At 48.1% G+C, this 19892-nt stretch overlaps 1 long non-coding RNA gene across 4 annotated transcripts in view; it reads right to left on the bottom strand.

The window, feature by feature from the left end:
• Nucleotides 1-6320: 6320 nt before the first annotated feature.
• Nucleotides 6321-19892, bottom strand: part of LOC120755491 (uncharacterized) — a 30193-nt gene continuing 16621 nt past the window's right edge. The window contains exons 3-4 of one of the 4 annotated variants that reach the window (XR_005701788.2): nucleotides 17745-17876; nucleotides 6321-6435 (exon numbers count right to left, since the gene is read on the bottom strand). This is a non-coding gene — a long non-coding RNA (uncharacterized LOC120755491). The other 3 variants (XR_005701786.2, XR_005701785.2, XR_005701787.2) reach the window with 3 other exon arrangements.

The following is a 19892-nucleotide window of genomic DNA, read 5'->3' as shown; positions in this document are numbered from 1 at the left end:
GACACTGTCTAATCATTCTTGTGAAATATAGACTTCTCTCTCTACTTCAGACAGAGCCGACATTAATACACATTTATGCAAAGCAGAGCTGGAGCTGTCAGGGGCTAATCTTTACAAGTATGATAAATGATGTTTATTTTCAGTGATGGAACGAAACACCCGGGCTGACAATAATTGTAATAAAAAGGACAGATCAACTTCTATAAAATGATTGAATTACCAGTCTATTGCATTAATGCCTGATCTTGGCTCTGTCATAAACCTGCTTTAGGTTACCAATGACTGCACGTTAGGAAACATCCACCTTCAAATTCTGCACCCTGCCCTTGACCTATGGCAATGCAGGACAGTCACTGCTGGATGCAGGGTTTGGCCATCCTCACTTAACATTTGTTTACAGTAATGTTTCCTCCTCCTAGGCCAAAAAAGCAGCAACCTGTGTCTCTTAAGCCTTGCAAAAAAGTTTCAAAACCTCAGCAGCTGCACACGCCTCCTCCACACACACACACACACACACACACACACACACTGCCTGAGCACCCACATGCAGGGATGCCAAATTTAGTGCCTGCAGTGCAGGTCAGATTCACCAGCATACACAGGGACCAACATATTGACTGTGGATCATCAAAGTCCCCTCAAAGCAAAGAAATGGAAAGAGCTCAACCTTGCCCAGCTCCCTGGGCAAATGGATGCTACCACTAGATTTTCTGGGATTACCCCGGCTGTGGCATGAAAGACAAATAAAAGGAACTTGAAGTCCCATCATTCAAGGGATGACCAAAACCTCTCATGAATAACTGGGTCAATTAATTGCCTTGTAATTAACTCCATTATAGGAAGTAAAAACAGATTCAGTTTTCAGAATGGGATAGATGGTGTAGGAAAAAGAAGGAAAGAGATAAATAGAATAAAAGCATACAGTTGTATCATGTGTATATTTATGAAAACGTCCATGCATCCACTGCCTGGGATTTCATTCCAGCTAGGATTTCTGACATAAGACTAAAAACTGAATAGGAAAGGTAAAATTTGGGTTCAACAGTACCTTACAAATAATATTCTGGAAATACTTCCTTTCAGGTCAACTGAAGTATTTGTTTGCATTTTTGGATTATTTCTTTTTTTTCCATTCTGTTTGCATTTAATGTATAGCTCACATTTTGAGTATTCCATGTTTCTATTCCAGTCCATATTTGTATAGTATTATTCTGTTTCATAATTCATTTTGCATTATTTCATGTAAGAATTGGTACTCTGGTATACATTAATGCACAGTGGTGCTGAAGAGAAGGCTTTTGAGACTGAAAACTCGAAACATGCCATTCTGACAGCTGACTGCTGACTGCTCTGAATTTATTGAGATGAGTTATTCTGATTTTTTCCTTCCCCTAAACTTAAGTTTGTCCAAATTGACACACTCCCATGGGGATGGCTCAATTTTAGCAGAGCAGCGTTTTCTGACAGCAGACGCTAAGCAGGAAACTTCCAACCTTTCTCAGCTGCGTGTATTTGCCAGGGTATGAGCGTGTGTGCTGTGCCCTGGGGCAGGACCCCACGGGGACTGGGAGCTGATGACCACAGCTGGGCTGCCAGAGCATGGATCACAGCCCACACGATGGTTTTATTTCCAACAGCCCTGCCTCCCACTCAGCTGATGCTGGAAGGGTGATGGTGTCCGTGAAGATCCTGACAGAGAGGGTCATGATTTTGAAACAATATTAAAAAAAAAAGTAAATAGAGCTTATCTAGAGAGTCTGCTGACTTTACTGAAGAGCACCTCCTGCATGATTTTTTTTCATTAAATAAACTTGATTTCTGCTGGATCTGTTGCTAGCATTGATGTCACAAGGTTTCAGCCTCTGTGGACATACCTGCAGTCAGGAATGTGACGGTCCAATGTGCAGTGTGGCTTTTTTGTGCAGACCTGGGAACATCTGGGAAGCCAACCTGTATGGCAGATTCCTGGGAGGGACCTTCAGCCATGGGGAGGGAGGAGGAAGGTGGGTAGCTGGACTTATCATTCAGCTGGTGCCACACAGGAGGCTCAAGGCTGGAGACAATTCTGATCAATGGATTGGGGACAACACATATTCCCTGTGCAAATACTCCCTGTCCTGCACTGCAAAGGGCAGTGAAAGCTGATACCTCAAGAGCCATTTTCTCCCTCCCATGTCCCACTCTGAGCACTGAGATTTTCTAAATACTCCACTGCTTTAATTATTAAAAGGGGGTTATGTGCGTTGGATGTGCATCTCAGAAAGAGGGCAGGAACCTATAAATTACATCATACCTCAATTTTACGTATCACATAACACTATATATTCTACAGGGTGAGCTACTGTCAGAATGAAAGTCAACCTCACTGGCAGCTAAAGATTTTTTTTTTTCCCCAGACAGCAGTGAGAAAAGATTCAACGCAAGCTCCTGACCGTTCAGCACTGCCTGGGTCTACACTTTGATGTCAGAAATGCTTGAGGGCTGAGTCAGAACAGCTTTAGCTGCTTCTGTCATGTCCCACACATCAAAAAGACATGTAGGGTTTTGTTGCCCCATCATCCAAAAATGTCAGTAAGACACTGGCACCTCAAAGTATTGCTGACCCCAGATGTGCTGGAACTCATGAGTCAGCTATGTAAAGAGCACATTTTAGCTAAAAGAAAGAAAAAAGCATTTCTTTTTAAAGTCATGTGTTTGAGATTTCCTCTATCTGGCCTTAGCTCATTGCAGAGGGCAGAGAAAGCACTTGACAGACCAGGGGGCAGCCAGGCTACTGCTCCCACAGCTTTGTCCAAAACAGCCTGACCCACTCACGTTGCAAAAGTTACTGCTCCAAACAGACTAGCATGAGTTTTGCCTGGGAGAAGGAGGAAGGTCTTGCATGAGCCTTGCTCCCTTCAGCAGTGATGCTACAACCCTGGGCAAGAGAATCATAGAATATGCTGAGTTAGAACGCATACATCAGGATCATTGAGTCCAACTCTTGGCCCTGCACAAGACATCCCAAGAATTCCACCATGTGCCTGAGAGCATTGTCCAAACACTTACTGAGCTCAGACAGGCTTGGCATGCCATGGCAACTCCCCTGGGGAGCCTGTTCCAGCACCAGACACCCTCTGGGTGAAGAACCTTTCCCTAATATCCAACCTAACCCTCCCTCACCTTCCTACCATTCCCTTGAGTCCTGTGCTTGATCAGCAGGAGATAAAACACAGAAAGCTCCTACACTGGCACAGACCACAGGAAGGACGTGCCACTGCAGCAGAGACCAACCATGTGAGGCTGGGACAGAGCAGGGCCAGGGCATCAGGGGGTGGGTGCACTTGTTCACAGGCATTGCATAGTGGAGGGGATGTGTGGGGCCTTTGCTGGGACTGCCAGAGCAGGGAAGGAGGCTTTGACACTCGAGAGGGTCAAAAAGCAGCACCATCATAAAAACTGTGCAAACAGCAGGAACATTTCTTTAATAAGTCTCCAGACAGATAAATCACAGCTTAAGGAGAGATTGCGGTGCTATTTATTAGGCATTTGTGCATGATTTGCTCACTCCATTGGTAGTGGAATTTCTTTTTTGGGTATTTAATTTTCATCAGCAATGATTTGTGTGCCGCACAGCGGTTCATACCGACACCGCTGCCCTGCACAGGCACCTGTAACCAACCACCTACAGATGGCTCCAGCCTCCAAGAAAAGTGCTGACAGTGACCTCCTAAAGGAGATGCCCCAGTGCTTAAATGCATCAGCTTTCACATGTACCTTTCTTATTTTTCAGAGCTCTTAGGCTTCCTTGCATGGCTGAGCAATACCCACCAGGTAGCACCCACTCCTTTGAGCTGGGGTCCCTGTTTCCAGCTGTTTCCACATCCCAGTTTCACACTGGAAAACTGGGTTGTAATGGGTGACGAGGCAGAGAATGAGAGAGTTAAAAGGCTGGTGTAAGAAAGACAGAAATCATTTAACACAAACAAATGACTTTCTAGAAGACTGAGTTAAATGCCACCACAATTTGTACCTGCCTTTAATGCAAGGGGTTAAGTCAAAGCTGAATGTTCTTCCTGTATGTAACATCCAGCAATAAAACAGTGACAGGACTAAAGTGATGGTGCAGAAGCTCTAGAGCAGTTTTTGTTGAACAGGACAGATCTTGCTATTTGATGCACCTCCAGATCAAATATTCCCAAGTTTTGGAGAAGTAATTAGCTGTCTCTCAGAGATAATCACTGTGGGACCTTGGTGGTTGGTTTGGCTGCGCATATTGTTGGGCAATTTTGACATTCCCACTGGCAAGAGGTAGCAAAGCAAGATCTTGCATGGTTGCCAGAAGTTTCCAAGCTCTCCAGGACTAGCAACAGCAAAGACTCCTTGGAATAATTTAACTTACTTATAAGCTGAAAATCATCTCTATTTCTTGTTTTCTGATAGTTCAAGACATATTCACTCCTTCCCTTAAAGTTCCATTTCTCAGAACAGCTGTCAACCAAGAGGTTTGGACTTTGGAAGCCATTAATTGAGAAGCATGAGGAACTCCAGAGTAAGGCTTCGCCCTCATGTAAAATCCACTTTTAACCTTATTCAGACACACAGAGAAATTCAGTCCCCCATCTACTCCCTGCTCAAGTCCTTGAACTTGCAAGGAAGTCTAACAGATGTTCATTAGTGCATTGGTAACTAGAGAATTGGAGGCACTTGTCAACTCTGTGTGTGATGAATAAATGCTGGAAAGTTTCTGCTGGGGAATAGTACTGGTTTGGGGCCAACTGGATGCACCCAAAAACAGGGTGTGAGGGGCAGGGGAGTTATGACCCACAGTTCCAATTTGTTGCTCCTGTTATTCATTTTAATTATAAGTGTTAGCTGCCAATCACCTGAGGGTATCTACCCCCTACCTAAACTTTAGAAATAGCAAATATTTGGGTGAGATTAATGATCTTTTTGAGGTTTAATAAAGATTTGGCTGCTCGTGGATATGTGTATAATGTTCTCCTGCTCCCTGGCACCTCAAGAGCCTGGACGTCACACTGACCCCACAGACCAAGAGCCAAGGACAGCAAAGCTCACACAGGAGCACTGCAAGCACCAACATCACACAAGGTCATAAAATGCTTTCCAAACTTGTCTTCAGGCTTGCACTTACCTGGCAAGTCCGGGATGTTTTCCTTCCCTGCAAATACCCCTCCAGAGCGTGAGCTTAGCTCCAAAATCCAGCAAATATCTCCTAGCCCTGGGTGGCTGTCACTCACACCAAGTAGGTCCCTTTTAAAATGAAAGAGTTACTTTCCTCAGCATTGAACTATGCTGTGCGTTTCCCAGGCTGGGCTGGGACTGCAAACAAGGTAACAAGGCAAAGAAAACTTCTGAACTGTGCAAGGAAACAAAGGCTTGGTGGCGGAGAAACTGCTTCACTTTGAAAAACTCAAATACTTAAACACTTGGTAAAGTAATTCAAAAATGCAACACTGGCCTGAGAGGAGAAAAGCCAGTGCTTCTCCCCAGGCAGCTGTGTGAGCCAGAGCTCTGTCTGTACGTGGGAGTGAGTAGCTCTGTTCAGCCTGTTAGCAGAAAAACAACAGAAAGTGATCTGCTGGAAGCCATCTCGACACACAGGCACGCGGACACACAGACAGGCACACACAGAGCTTTGATATGTGGGTCTGACTCAATTATAACTGGCAAACACGAGGGCTAGATATGCTTGAGAATGATGCTTGACAAAACTATACCCCACAAAAGAGAACTTGGTTTCCCAGAGTAAAATAAAGCAGATCGTGGCCACATCTGGATTTCTTCTCACTCTCACATCACTCTGCATTTCCTGCTTAGAACTGGGATCTCCCCAAGAGAGGCTTTTCTTGTGGTATTTCTAGCTGGGACTCAACACACCACAAATCTCCTGAGAAGATCTTTCCTTCCAAGATTCATGAGCTGGAGGCTCGTGAAGCACAGATAGTTCAGGGAAGCGATCGACTGTGTGGATGCTTTCCAAGCTCTCAGCCTTTTGGGGGGTCCAGTAGCACTCACAGTGATAGAGTCCCCTCTCACCCCCTTCCCACCAGCATGGACACTCGACATTACAAGTGTCTGGAAAGCTCCTTAGTCCAAAACATTACAAGGGAGACAAGAAGTGCTCGTGTCAGAGCAGGCAGGGCTTGGAGGGGCTGCCTGGCTGCTTCAAGGCTGCGCAGCAGGAACCTCAAAGCAGCTGGAAATACACCAAGAGCAGAGAGACACCACCCATCCACCCACCTGCTGATTTCCATTGCCAGGGGACACCAGCTTTGCTCTGTGCTGGGAGGTGAGCAGAGTCCAGTGGGAGCCTCAGACCTTCCTTTTCCAGGAAAAAACCCCTCAGGTCAACACGAGCTCTTCACTCCCGTCAATTCTGGTCCGATCCACCTCCACAGCACACATACCCCACTCTGTCGGTCTCTGGGTTTTCTGAAAAGATAAAAAACAAGCACTTTCAACAGAATTTAGTTGATTGTGTGATACTTAGGATCTCAGTTCCCTTTCCATAAAGAGGGAGAGAGAAGCGGCAGCATGTCCCTGGGATCTTGTGAAGATTAATGCATTAAAGAACAAAGTGCGTCAAGATTCTCCATAGGAAAATCAAGTTAGGTCAGTGTAGCACTGAGGAGGAGTGTATTTCAACACAAGGCTTGTTTATCCCCTGTTGTTACTGTCCAAGTGAGGTTTGAAGGTTCAAATTAAAGCAGAACAAATGCATGTCTCTCTGTGCTCCAGAGGGGACTGCACAGCATGTGGGCATCTAGGAATGCTCTCAGGAACAGGAGGTTTGGAAACTATTGTGAAAACTGTGCTCAGGAGGAAAGGGAAACCTACTGAATTTCCTGAGAAGCCTTTACTGCCAACCACTCAGAGCTCTCCTCGTGGGCAGAGTCTGGTGGTTCCAGACTTTTCGACTCAAATGCAAGGACTGGAGCCACATAGTCTGAAAGAGATCAGCCACTAGTGTGTCAAATGTGTCCCTTCTCTGCCTTCTGGCCTCAGGGTGGCTCACACTGAGCGCCCCCAAACCCAGCAGGCACCTCCTGGCACAAACCTCCTGCAGGGCCAGAGACCCCTTTGTTCTGTAACCCCACTCCTCAAGCACATAACCCTCCTTCTTTCCACTTGATCATCCTTCAAACCTGAAGGCTTGTATCTCTGTCCTGGAGGAAATCTCACTCTAACAGTGTGTTTTGGCACAGTATGCACTGCCCGGGGTCACATCACATGGGGACTGTGGTTTCATATTTTAGCACAGGACAGTGAGGCTTCCAGGACCTCTCCTTTTCACACGAGGCCGCTGCTATTCCAGGAGTGTGGAGCCAGCTGGGAGCTGAATGCCCTCCAGTTCAACCTGCAGCATCATGCTGTATGTTTATTTTCCTTCTGGACCCATGAGATGAATATTCCTGAAAGAGGACCTTTCTCTCCTGGAAAGTTAATACTCTATGTTTGGGCCTCCTTCTACTGACAAGAAAAAGCACCTAAGATTCAGGTCCACCATTTCTCAGGCTCTATAAGGAAATGTTTACCAATACCATGAGCCTATCTGAAGAAAAGTTATCTATTTCTGTTTAGGCACTTATCCGAGACAACTCAGCTCAGGACACATTGCCTCTGATAACTCATGCAGTGAAAACAGCCACCTCAGGGCTGAAGAAACCTTGCAGAGTTATTGCAGGTACCTTCAGACTGAAAAGCATTACTGGTGCTTTCAGCTGGGTCAGACCTTTGGTCGTACCCCATCCCGATCCACACTGGTGTGCTTAGAAAAATGTTATGAGACAGTGTTTGCATCCCAAGCAAATCCCTGGGATCACAAGCACTCCAGGATGAGACCAACCCTAACTGTTGAGCTGCACAGCTTCCATTCATCCAGCTTGCCCAGAAGAGCTAGACAGAGTCCCTGCTTTCATGCCATCACATACAGCTCATCCATCTAGACTTCAGATAATTCAAAGAAATGCAGCCAGCGTTTCCATCCTCCTCTGAATGACTGAGGTGGGCAAATATAAATCCAGGCAGGATATTTGAGTGATGGGATCCTGACACACCCCCTGTCTGCAGCACCTGTCACCCTTCATCCTTTGAACTATTATTTTAGATAGTGCAAAAAATTCCTAAGGTGAAATGTAATACTCCAGAGCCAGGGAAGAGCATGGGATGCTGAGGCTGGTGCCTCGCTCTCTGCTCCAACCTCTCACTGGGGGTCCAGATTCCACAAAGAAGCCTGGAAAACACAAACTAAAGCAAGCAGGTACTGAAAACTCAAGCCAGTCTTTAGTCTAGCAGGAGTCAAGTGTCCTGGGCACTGATCTGTGATTGTTCTATCACTTTGCCTACATCTGCTGAGCCCAAACCCCAAGGAAGATTTGGATAATGGGGAAGAGCACACAGAAGATGTGTGCAAGGAGTAGAGGTAAGATCAGGAAATACTGGTGTCTGAATGCAGGTGTGGAAGTGGGCTTTAGATATGCAATAAACTATAGTCAAAAGGGAAAAAAAAAAAAAAATCCTGCCTAGAGCATATTGCAAAAGAAGTCAGGGACGTCAATTGTGGCAAAAAAGAGATGCAAGTTAGACAGCAAGAAAATCTCTGTAAAGGTAAGGGTAATGCAGACTGGGGGCAAGCTGCAGAATTACCTCATTAGAGCCATTTAAGCATGGGTCAGATGAATAAACACCTGTCCAGCAAGAGCCAGGTGCTTTTGATCCTGCCTTCAGGTGTGACTTCTTTAAGCCACTGCCATTCTTGTGATCTTTCAGGGTGTGGGAAAGGAGCTCAGGCAGTCATCTGGGGCAGATGTGAATCCCAGCCCTGGGCTGTCTCTGGGAGGACTGGGGATCTCGATAGGAAACCACCTTCTTGAGGTGACAAAGCTCCTCCTGCCAACATTCTTGTCCCTCTGTCCTGGCTGGGCATGAATCCTGCCATGGAATAACTCCTGCACCTAGCTAAAACTGCTGTCAGTGAAGAGGTCTTTGACTTGTGGGAGGGAAAAATCAGGGAGATACAGGGAGTTAACATCAGTGAAAAAACACTACAGCTACTGTCACTGCTACGCAGGCAGTGGAGGTTTGTGGGCAAAGCTCACCAGCTCTATGATGGGCTGGGGTGATGCTGGACTAGCATGTGGTAGATGAAATCAGCATGAATGCTTCCTCTGCTACCCTCTCTCTTTAATTAGATATAACCCATTTCAAACCATATTCCCCAAGACTTTTCAGTATTCAGTAAAAGACCATAAAATATCCACAGATGTCAATAAAAGTGTGCCACCAGTGCCTAGCACGGCAGTGGCTGGTGATAACCAGGACCTAGTGTTTGCTGGGTGGCACCTGTGCCCTGCTCAGCACCCTGGCCACCCCTCACCTCTCCCCCAGCCCTCTGCAGTGCCACCCCTCTTACATCTGGGTCTGCTGGAGTCTTGGCTAAAACAGAGGTCTTTGGTTTTATATAACCCCCCATCCTTCTTGCTCAGCGGTGAGAAGCTCAAGGATTTTCAGCCAAGCTCTTCTCTACCACCTAGTGGGAAATTGAATTTTTCCTGTCATGACGAGCACAGAGCAGAGAGGGGTCTCTGGTGTGATCCTGAGCTGGCCCTTTGCAGCCCAGACCCACTGGGGATATCCCAGTGCCCCAAAGGCCAGGACAGCCCCAAAAATGGTTTCTTCCCTGACTCTCAGCATCACCCTGGCTTAGGGGCCAGAAACACTTGTTGGGCAAAGCTGCTCCCTCCATCACTCATTATTTCTAGTGTAATTCCAGACAGTCCAAGCTTATTTCCCAGTCAATCACCAAGAAAAAGGGCACCTAAATTTGCATCAACTCAATGCCCCTCAATGTAGCACCCACATCCACACCCAAATAAAGCTGAATTTTCCCATTTCCATGGAAATGCTCCATCCACCCCAGACAAGGTTTGGGCATGAACCACAAGGCCCCAAGCAGCCTTCAGAGCCGTGCTTGACCCCACAGCACCCGAGCACCAGCCGTCGGCGTCCGGCCCCGTGGCGATGCTCGGAGGAGCGGGGCTCTGGCCAAACTCCAGCGCAGGTAATTGCAGTCTGTGCACTTAAATTCCCCCTGCAGAAGCAGCCGCCTTCATTTCCTGTCCTAAACTGCAGGGTGGTGTTGCAGCGTGCTGTTAAACAGCTGCCACGCGCTGCCCAGAGGGCCTTGGCTGGCGTTCCGGCAGTGGGTGGGTTTGGCATGCTCCAAGGATGGGAGAGAGCAGGCAACGAGGGCACTGGCTCAGGCTGCTGCTTGCCTCCCCAGCTCCCCAGCATGGTTCAGTCACTGCTGCTCTCTCTGCTCCTCACACGGCCGAAACCTGGACAACACCATCCCCTTTTCTGGTAAGCAAGGGCCCATGGGGAAAGCTCGGCTTTCCTCCAGCAGCTGCCGAATGGGAGGAGGCAAAGGGTTAATGCGACCAGCGAGGCAGGGCTCTCCCGGCAAACTGGAGACCCCTGCGAGTTTTATGGGGAGGGCTCATGGGGGCGGAGGGACACGGCAGGGGGAAGAGAATTTGCTTTATGGCTTTGACAGGAACTCCCATCATGGTATAATTATGGAAGCGAGAAGTCTGTGTGTAATGAAGACCATATGCCGTGTTAAAACACACATGCACAAATATTAGGCTCCCGTGAGGGCTGTGGGGGAGTTGGGGAAGGGGTCAGGAAGGGGTGGGGCACCTAGCCCTTCCCCAGTTCTCCTTACAGATCTTCCAGCCCAGCCCCAGCCAGGGCAGTGGGGATGAGGAGCAGCTGAGGAGTCCAGCACAGCCAAACACGGCACATTTGGGGTAAGGAACATCTACTTTAAATAGCATTGAGTCGAAGGAAGAACCTCGATCCCAAAAAAATAGGGTTTCACCCTGCATTGCTTCAGACAGCCTGAGAGCAATGTTTCCTTCAGCAACAGTTTTTCTCCAGCTCCCGGTACTATTTTTCCTTTTCCTTTCCAACTGTGCCCTTACTGCTCTTCTCTCAGTGGAAAACATCTGCACACAGCTGCCTGTGGAGGCGACCAGCCCTCCTCCTCGCCTGATCCAGCTGTGCTGGTGGGAACAGCGGGAGCCACGCAGCATCCCCAAGCAGCTCCTGGGCTGGGGAAGATGACTTCAGCAAGTACTCAGGCCACCCAGCTGCTGTTTGAAGTCCCCATGCCATCTTCTCCTCATCCTCTCCCGCCTGCGCTTTATAATGTGAAGCTTTCTTGGCTGTGGCATATTAATCTCTCCTTTCCTGATCTCACATGTCTTCTGCTTCACATCTCCCACTCACTGTCTTTATGGGTCCTTTTGGCTTCTTTTAGGCTGTTTCTTCCTTTGCTGCTCACTTTCTGCATCTGTCGCCCTACAAATCCCTGTGGTGCCCATGCCCAGCAGCACACTCACCTCAGCTCGCTTAACTACCCACCTCAGGGAGTCATTCTCCAAATTAATCTTCACAGGGATGGACAGAAGCTGTCCTTCACAAGTCTCAAATCCACTTACTATGTCCACCCCCTCCACTCTTGTCCATTCTTTTCCCTGCTGACAGGAGCAGATGATCCTGGTTTTCCCCACTCTGGACCATTTTCTCCCTACTGGTGGTGGCTGAACTGGGAGTCCCTGGCGACCAGCCTAGTTTGCTCTTCCAACTATTTTGCCAGCAAAACAGGAGATGTTGCTGTTGTGTACCAGGGCTGGAGGTGAGAGCTGTGCAGGAGGTGCTGTGGGCAGCGATGCCGCTCTCCTTGCCAGGCAACATCAAGGGTGTCCAGCTGCAGGTCTGGCTGGGGTAAGCAGGGAAATGCAAAGCTATGGGAAAGTAAAACTGATTAGCTCAACATAAAGCTCTCCTTGCATCAAAAGTGGGAAAAACACATCCCTCTACCTCTGTGAAAAGAGAGGCAACAGGAAAAATCCTATCCCCTGTGGAAGAAATACCAAATGCAGGGAGGGCTTATTTCAACTGGTTTCACTGGGACTGGCAATGTGCAGGAGGAGAGCCCATATTTTTCTTATCTTTCATACAGCCTCCATATAAAATACTCCTTTCATTCACCTATATATGTAGTATCGTCTGTCATCCTAAAAAAAAGTAGCTGCTTTCCACCACCCATTGATGCATTACAGACACAGGGAAGCACAACTCCCACAGCACTGCCAGGCATTATTAGAAGGTCATCCACTCCAGGAGGGAAGAGCTGCATTTTCCAGGCACAAAAAGGGAATCCCTCCAAGACTACAGCACAGAAAATGCCTAGATGAATGCTGCTGCCAAATGCATGCTCATTTTAGGATATATCTGTCTTCCTCACTTTATCAGTCTAAGTTCTTCCTGCACGTTTCCCACCTGTGTCTGCTCTGAGGCAAAGCAATCGTGAGCATTTAGCATCAGAAGCAAAATTTTCAATTGTTGCTCTGATTAAAAGTATCCCTGACCACAGTGGTTAAAAGTTGCTGATACTCAGGAGCCATCCTCCTCAACTCTCTCTACCCACACACAGAAAATCCTCCCCTCTGCTGCCCCTGTGCACAATGAGAAGCAGAGCCAGCCCCAGACAGGCCCATCTAGCCCAGCTATGATGCTGTGAATTTTCCAGGGTTCCTGCAAACTTTGACGTCCATTCTTGGAGGGGAAAGCTGTCACCTGGAGGTGAGCTGCAGGTGCAGTGCCAGGGCCTCCCTCCGCTGGGGACAGCAGGGCGAGGAGCAACCTCTTCTCTTGCCAGTGTCTGCTGCGATCCGCAATTCCCGTCATGCACAGTGTGTCATTTCCCATGAGTACCTGCCTGTTTCTGCCATCTGCCATGATTTATAGAAAATGGGCAGTGATTAATAGCCCAGTCAATGCCGAGTGAAGCCATTTTCTTTCATTTACCTGCTCCCTGACCTCCCCGCACACTCCCAGACAGGGGCTGGGAAAGTGTATTAATCATGCACTTAAAATATATTTAAAAGGGGAGATTGGCTGGGAGCTTGGTGGTATTTATGGAGTCATTTTCTACAGAGGATGCAAGTTAATTGCCAGATAAAACAAATGGGCTCTTTGAAATGGAAATGAGTCACTTGGAGGTACTCAGTGTTTGGTCCTTGAGTGATGCCCCAAACCCACACTGCTCCTGGGGCTCTGTCACCTACCTGAGTCCAAGTCCAGGGGCAGCTGCAGCTCTCAGACAAAAAAGGATGGGGGATGCCACACCAGCTCAAAGTATGAGCATGGTGCTAAGAGATCTTGGCACCAGAGAGGTCTGTGCTCCCACTGTAGCACAGTCACAGCACTGGGGCAGGGGGCTGCAGGGGTGCAGAGAGACCCTGCCAGGCTACAGTCTCCCTGGAGTTCCTGCAACAGAGAAAGGCTGTCTGGGGAAAAGACCTTGATTTCTTGTGACATGAGCTCTACTAGTAGAGCACATGATGGCATGTGGCCCCTCTCGGGACCGACAGTATCAACAGCCAGTAGGCAAGCTCCAGGCAGGCAGGCTCTCTACACCACCTTTTATGAGCTCCAAGCAGCAGGTCTGGGGGTCCTCATCCCTCAGCAGGAGCAGATAACTTTTTGGGGGATAAGCATTAGTGTCTCTTGCTTCCCCAAGCTCAGAGCTAGAGGCCATGCTTGCCTCTATCCTCTGTGGCACAGAGCCATGATGCCACATCTGGAATGGCACCCCACAGAGCGGGTGAGGCTGGAAGGGACCACAGTAGGACACCTGGTCCAAACTCCCTGCTCAAGCAAGGCCACCCAAGAGCCACAAGGCACAAAATTGTGTCCAGACAATTCTGGGGTATCTCCAGTGAGGGAAACTCCACAAACTCTCTGTGCAACCTTTTCCAGTGCTCAGTCATGCACAGTAAGGAAGTTCTTGCTTGTGTTCAGGTGGAGCTTCATTTTCTTTCCTTGTGTTACAGCGTCGGGGCAGCACCATGTGCATCGTGTCCTGTCCAGTTTCACATGACCTCCCAGAAAATGTCACTGTGCCAGGGACCCCCAAGGACAGCTGGGGTTGATAGCAATAAAAAGAAAATCCCCTGTCAAGCCCAACAAAATTATTGAATTATTCTCACCAGCCGGAGACCAAAGGTTTGTTGACAGCTTAATTAACTGTGTTTGTAATGAATTTTTGGCCACATGCAACAGACTAATTATCAAAGCAAACATTAATCTCTTTCTAGGCACATCAAAGTATTGAGAGCACAAAATATTTACATGAGTCTCAGATAAAATTCTTTGCACTAATTCTAACATAATTAAGATTATGTTGGGGCTAAGGTTATTATGCAAGGTGCTTATGTGGCATAACAATGTAATACAAGACGGTGCTTATTTTTACCTAGAGTCAATCAGCAAAGTTCTCAAACAAATGTAATGTCTTTTAAATGTATTTTCAAGGGAGAGAAAACAGCACCACTTTTGAGCTCAGTTAAGGCATTTTAAATGGTCCACTAAGGCTGGATGAGATAAGCACCTACATTATTTATACTATCTGAGTTTTCCCAGCAAGAACTGGACACGAGTAAAACTGGTGAGTTTTACAAGGATCTCGCAGCATTTCCAGCTGTCTCTGTGTAATAAGTGATGGTTTGCTTTTCTTTCCTTCAAAGTGCTCATCTGAATTTGATGACTGAGAGGTGGAGCAGACTGTGTCAACCCATTATTTCCTAAGGGATGCCCTTCCCAAGAACAAGCTGCATGAAAGGAAAAGAGAGAAGAGCAGGAGGGAAAGGGACCAGTCTTTTTCTGGGATGAGCTGTGGCAGTACACCTCTTTGCCCTGGATGGGGAGACACTATGCCACAAAGCAAAAGTGGCTTTCCCAGGTATCCCCAAGGCTGAAGAAAAGACCTGGCAACAGTGAGCTCAGCACCTGCGGCACGTGTCACCAAACAGCTGCCTGAAGTGCACCAGCTAAGCCTCTGCATGAGAAAATGACCACAGGGCAAGGTCATTCCCAGGTCCCACCTGCCATCTGTGCTGAGAGTCACTTCTACTGTCACAGGAGGTGACCTAGTTTCAGGGACCAGGTCCCAGAGGTGTTACCCTGCATCCCCCACCATGTCCTCCTGTCCCTGGGACCAGCACACCTGTGCTGCTGTGACCCAGGGCCTCATGGTGTGGGCCAGGCAGAGGGCCTGTGGTGACCCAGAAAATCCTTCAGCTGATGAGATGGCAAGTTGTCTGGATGCAAAAAAAAATATTTTTAAATGCTGCCTTAAATCTGTGTCACAGAACTCTAGAGACATGGCTCCAGAGATCCCTGACGTGCTTGTGCATGTCTGCCTGATGCTCTGACCCAAGGGAATGAATCTCCAGCACTGGAGGTGAACAGCTTGTCTCTTCATGCCAGGACTCCCCTTAGGAAGTTGTTAACTCTTCTCACTTTGTGATTTTCCTGCCCTGCCCACCAGTGATGGGCAGTGGTGGAAACCTTCATGGGCACAGCAGCCTCATGGATCTCATGGGCATCTCCCAGGATGTCCATCTGGCACTTGATCCCCCTCCTGATCCACAACAAGGAGGGTCACCTCCATGTGGGTTGTGCTGGGCTAGAGCCTTCAGCAGCTGTTAAAACTGCCCATTCTTGGCAAAACACGGAGCTCAGCTCCTTCCTGTCCCACCAGCAGCAAGGCCACAGGGATTTGTGCTACAGCACCATTCAGTAGCTGCACCCAGTCCCAACACCATCCCTACCGCAGATGTCAGGGCATATGTTCCTGTTTTGCCAGCTACTAAAATCAGCTCCTTTCTGTGGCCTTTGGAGACATTTGCTGGAGGGAAGGCGGCCTTTGAGCAGATTTCTGCCTAGGTTTCACTTCATTAATCAAATCATTTCTTGACACAAAGCACCGAGGATTTGCTGGGGGTGTAAGGCCAGAGAGCAGGGTCATGTCGAGTGGCTCTGAGAGGCTGCCCAGTGTCATTCCCACAGACACACAGCTTTGAGGAACTTGTTAAGCTTTCAGCTTGATTTGCAGGCTTAAGAAAAAATAACATGTAAGTTTGGAGCAACAACAAAACCACTTTTCCAGTATCAGCTGGTGTTACTATCCAAAAGACAACTAAGAAAAAGAGAGCAACATCACATCTCAAGGTCCTCAAAAGGTGACAGAGCTAGAGAGAGACTACCTGGATTTCTTCCATGTTGGTGGGACTTAGCCTGGAGTTACTCAGGAGGCAAGCCCTGCTGTTTGGCCATACGAGTAACCAACCAGCTAATTGCCCTGAGGAATCTGAGGGTGGGACAGAAGAAAGCCTGGTCATTAAATCCGTGTACAGGAAAGAGCTGTAACTTCCCTGACTCTCTGGCCAAACAGTTTTGGCTTTTTTTCAGCATTTGAGTAGGTAAAGCCAAGTCTAAACACTTGACAGACTCCAGCGCAGTGCTGCTCCTCAAAGTCCAATTGCCCAAACGGCAACTCTCAGGTTCATCAAGTTTCTGAGCAGCTTTGTGTCTGGGCTTTTCTTAAAACCTTCCAAGCTCCTACAGGATTAGTGCTTGGCTTAACCTCTGCAGAATTGACAGAGGCTTTAGGAGCTGGAAAGATTTTAGGGCTTTGTCCTTGGCCTCTCAGCAGAGGCCAAAACCTTTGTATTCAGGTCACCTTCCAGCCACAGAGCTGCTGAAGCTGCTCTCTAGTAAGAGCCTGTGGAAAGAGGAGAGGAGCAGTATGCAGATGTTACCCTCAACATCTGGAGCAGCTGAGATAAAAATACAGCTGCAGAAGGAGGCAAGATTTTGAAGTATGGGGAAAAGCAGAAAACATTAGCTAGGGGAGTGGCAGGCTACAGACTGGTATGAATATCTTCTGCCCAGGCTGCTCTCAACAAAAAGGCATAGCAATTTCCATTAGTTGTCCAAAGACATTTGTGATAACTGTTCAGCACACTGCTTTTTTAGCTGCTTGCAAAAGGGAGTGCCCTTACTGTGGTAAACTGAGCAGCTCCACAAAGTTATTAGGGTTGGTTTTTTTTTTTTCATCCAGATAAAGTTCCCTTGATATTAGGGGGTGTTAGCCTCATTTTAGTGATAGAAAACAGAGACAGAGCTCAGGTGTCTAAAGAGTTTTTAGCACTGGCATAGAAATTACTCAGCATCAGTGGAAAAGGTACATGGACCGCCCTATGTATTTTAAGAAGTTGTAACTTCAAAATCTGGACTAGAGCATGGAGAAGGATAATTTTAAAATGTATGTTTGTAATCTTTGAAACATTATCTTTTTAAGTTAGGAATAATAAAGATCGGGAATTAAACAGACTCCTGACATTTTCCCACTATCTAACAGGGAAGTGATCGGAAAATCTGGTGGGAGAAGGGCTTATAAAAAATGAAATTTAAGACACACCAAAAAAAAAAAAAAAAAAAAAAAAAAAAAAAAAAAAAAAAATCCATGAACATTTTCCACTTCACAGCTATGAAGACTTTTGGCCTTCTGTCTGAGGGAAAAAAAAAAAAAAAAAAAAAATCTCACGTTATTCCCAAACTATCACTCCCATCACCCTGAAAATCATGGGCTTTGTTCATTTGACTAAAAACTACAAGACTGAAAATTGCGGGAGAAGAAGGTCTGGTTCTAGCCTCTGCACCAGTCCCTGCCATCAGCTGCCCCCCTTTTGAAAAAGGAAAAAAAAGGGGTCAGGGTGGGCTTCCCAGCCAGGATGGACCAGACACTGCATCTCTGGGTCCCAGGAAAATTCCCAGGACAGTAATCAGCCACCTACAGGTTCTGAGGATGCCCCGGGTCTCCTTACCTCCAGCCTTCCTCAGAGCCACCCAGCGCTGATGACACCAAAATCTGCCGTGGGGCCGGGAAAGATCTCGGCGGGCTGGGAGCAAGACTTGGGCTTTTCCTTCCAGCTGAATCAGGCCTAAAGCGTCTCCGCCTGCCGCAGGAACCAAAGTAAGAACTTTTATTCTCAACTCCTTAAGCCCCTTGTGGTGAGCAGGCAAACCTGAGGCCCGTCCCTGCCGCAGGGAGGAACACGGCGGCAGCCGCGCCCGGCGACAGCAGATGGAGCTGCGCGACCGCGAGTGGGCCCGGCGCGGCCCCGGCCGCTCGGGGCCTTCGGGATGGAGGGGAGCGGGGAAGTTCCCGCCCAGTGCGGCCTTTTGAAGGTCTCCTTCCTCGTCACAGAGAAAGAAAGAAAGAGGGATGTTTGTTTCTATAGGAGGCTGGGAGAGGGCAGAACCTGCTGGGGTTTTTTGTGCAGCAGAGAAGGACGCTCTGAGGCTGGGATGTGGTGTTCAGCTCCCGGCCCCGCTGCCACCACAGACTTCGTCTGGAGCCGTGCCTGCAGCACTCGGGGAGACACCATCTTCCAGGGAACTCGGGTAATTGCCAAGCAAATGGACTCTGGAGCATCCCAGCTCCTACTCCCCCACTTCCCCTGGCAGCCCCCCAGGATACCCACCATCCTAACAGCTCCTGCAAAAGTTGCCGAAGGTCAGAAATGTCCTTCTGCTTGTACCAAAACGTAGAGCCACAGCTTACCTAGGGAATTTGGGGATTCCTGGGGGGCTGCCCCCCAGGGCATAGTTAAGAGTTTGCCGGCTCTGAGCCCCCTGAACAAAGAGCTCTGGTGCTGGCCCCTGTGGGTGTTCCAAGAGGTGCTTCTTTAGGCACTTGCCTTGGTAGGTTATAAAACTCCCTTACAAAGTAAGTGATTACAATTAACTGAAGTTTTATAGATGTGGAGTGCTCTTTGATGGTGTTTGGCTCACAGGAAAGAATGAGGGGAAAAAATACTGACTCAAGTGTGCCAGGGCCAGCCAGGCCAGGCTGACCTTGCAACAGATTCGTTCATCTCCCACACCACATGCTCAACACACCAGCACCCCAGGTTGTGAGAAATTTTGTAGAAGAATAAAGCAATAACTGAAGTGTAATAAGCTCACACACAGCCCTCCTAAGCTTAATTTTTAACCGTGAGCGTGACAATCAACCAGCAGAACAAAACATCTGTGGGAGGTGGGTGAATTTGACAACCTCAGTGGATCAGATCCATGTCCTCCTGTGCGGTTTTTCAGGGGTGGCAAACTCAGTTTCTGGGGCAGGCCTGGCTGACACCCCAGTATCTGGCATGGGCATACCTAAAACAGTTTCAAAAGAAGCCCATTTAAAGAAAAGCTGTCGGCACACGGTTAGGTTTAACTCGCTACTTCTGCAGTAACTGCAGTGCACTTACATGTACACTATGCTGAGCTAGCTCACCATCCTGAGAGCCTCAGCGTGGGGCTGGGTCCCACCCTGAACTATCACAGCAGCCCTGCACACCCTGGCAAGCTTGGATGAAGCTGCTCTTCACTCCAGGCTCAGGCCATCCCAATTATCATCTAATTTATGGGCTCAGGGCAGCTGAAATGGGAGAAGGTTTTTTTGCTTGAGGCACATGTGAGCCAACATATGATTGCAATGGCTCCGTCTCACATTCACATCTCTGGAGTGCTTCTGCCACACAGTAACAGTAGGGAACTGGCTGTTTTCTCCACGAGCATAACCACAGCTTAACATTGCACGAAACACGTAGGAACAAAAATAAAAGCGTGTTCTAACCATGTTGCAGCTATTGTTCTTCCACGGGATTTTCATCTCGTGGCAATTTCTGAGGGAGTTGAAGTCTTTGTGGTTTCTTGGATTTGGGGAAGAAAAGAAGATCAAAGCACAACACCCTCTGAGATCTGGACTGGGCGACACTGTCCCCAGATGACTTGGTGTCGTGTGACATTGTATGCTGCAAAACAGGCTTTAACAAGGCAAGACACACGAGTGGCTCAGTGCTGGCTGCCCTACCATGGGGGTGAGCAGCAGGACAAGGCGGGTAGAGGCACCTGAGCCCTCCAAGGGTGCGGGGAATTGACAGCTATGTCCTGAGTGAGGGCAGCACAATGTCCTGAAAAGC

This window comes from Hirundo rustica, chromosome 7 (assembly GCF_015227805.2).
Source record: "Hirundo rustica isolate bHirRus1 chromosome 7, bHirRus1.pri.v3, whole genome shotgun sequence".
In the NCBI taxonomy this organism is placed as follows: Eukaryota; Metazoa; Chordata; class Aves; order Passeriformes; family Hirundinidae; genus Hirundo; species Hirundo rustica.
The sequence above is the reverse complement of the archived record's forward strand: the minus strand, read 5'-3'. Positions and strand labels throughout refer to the sequence as shown.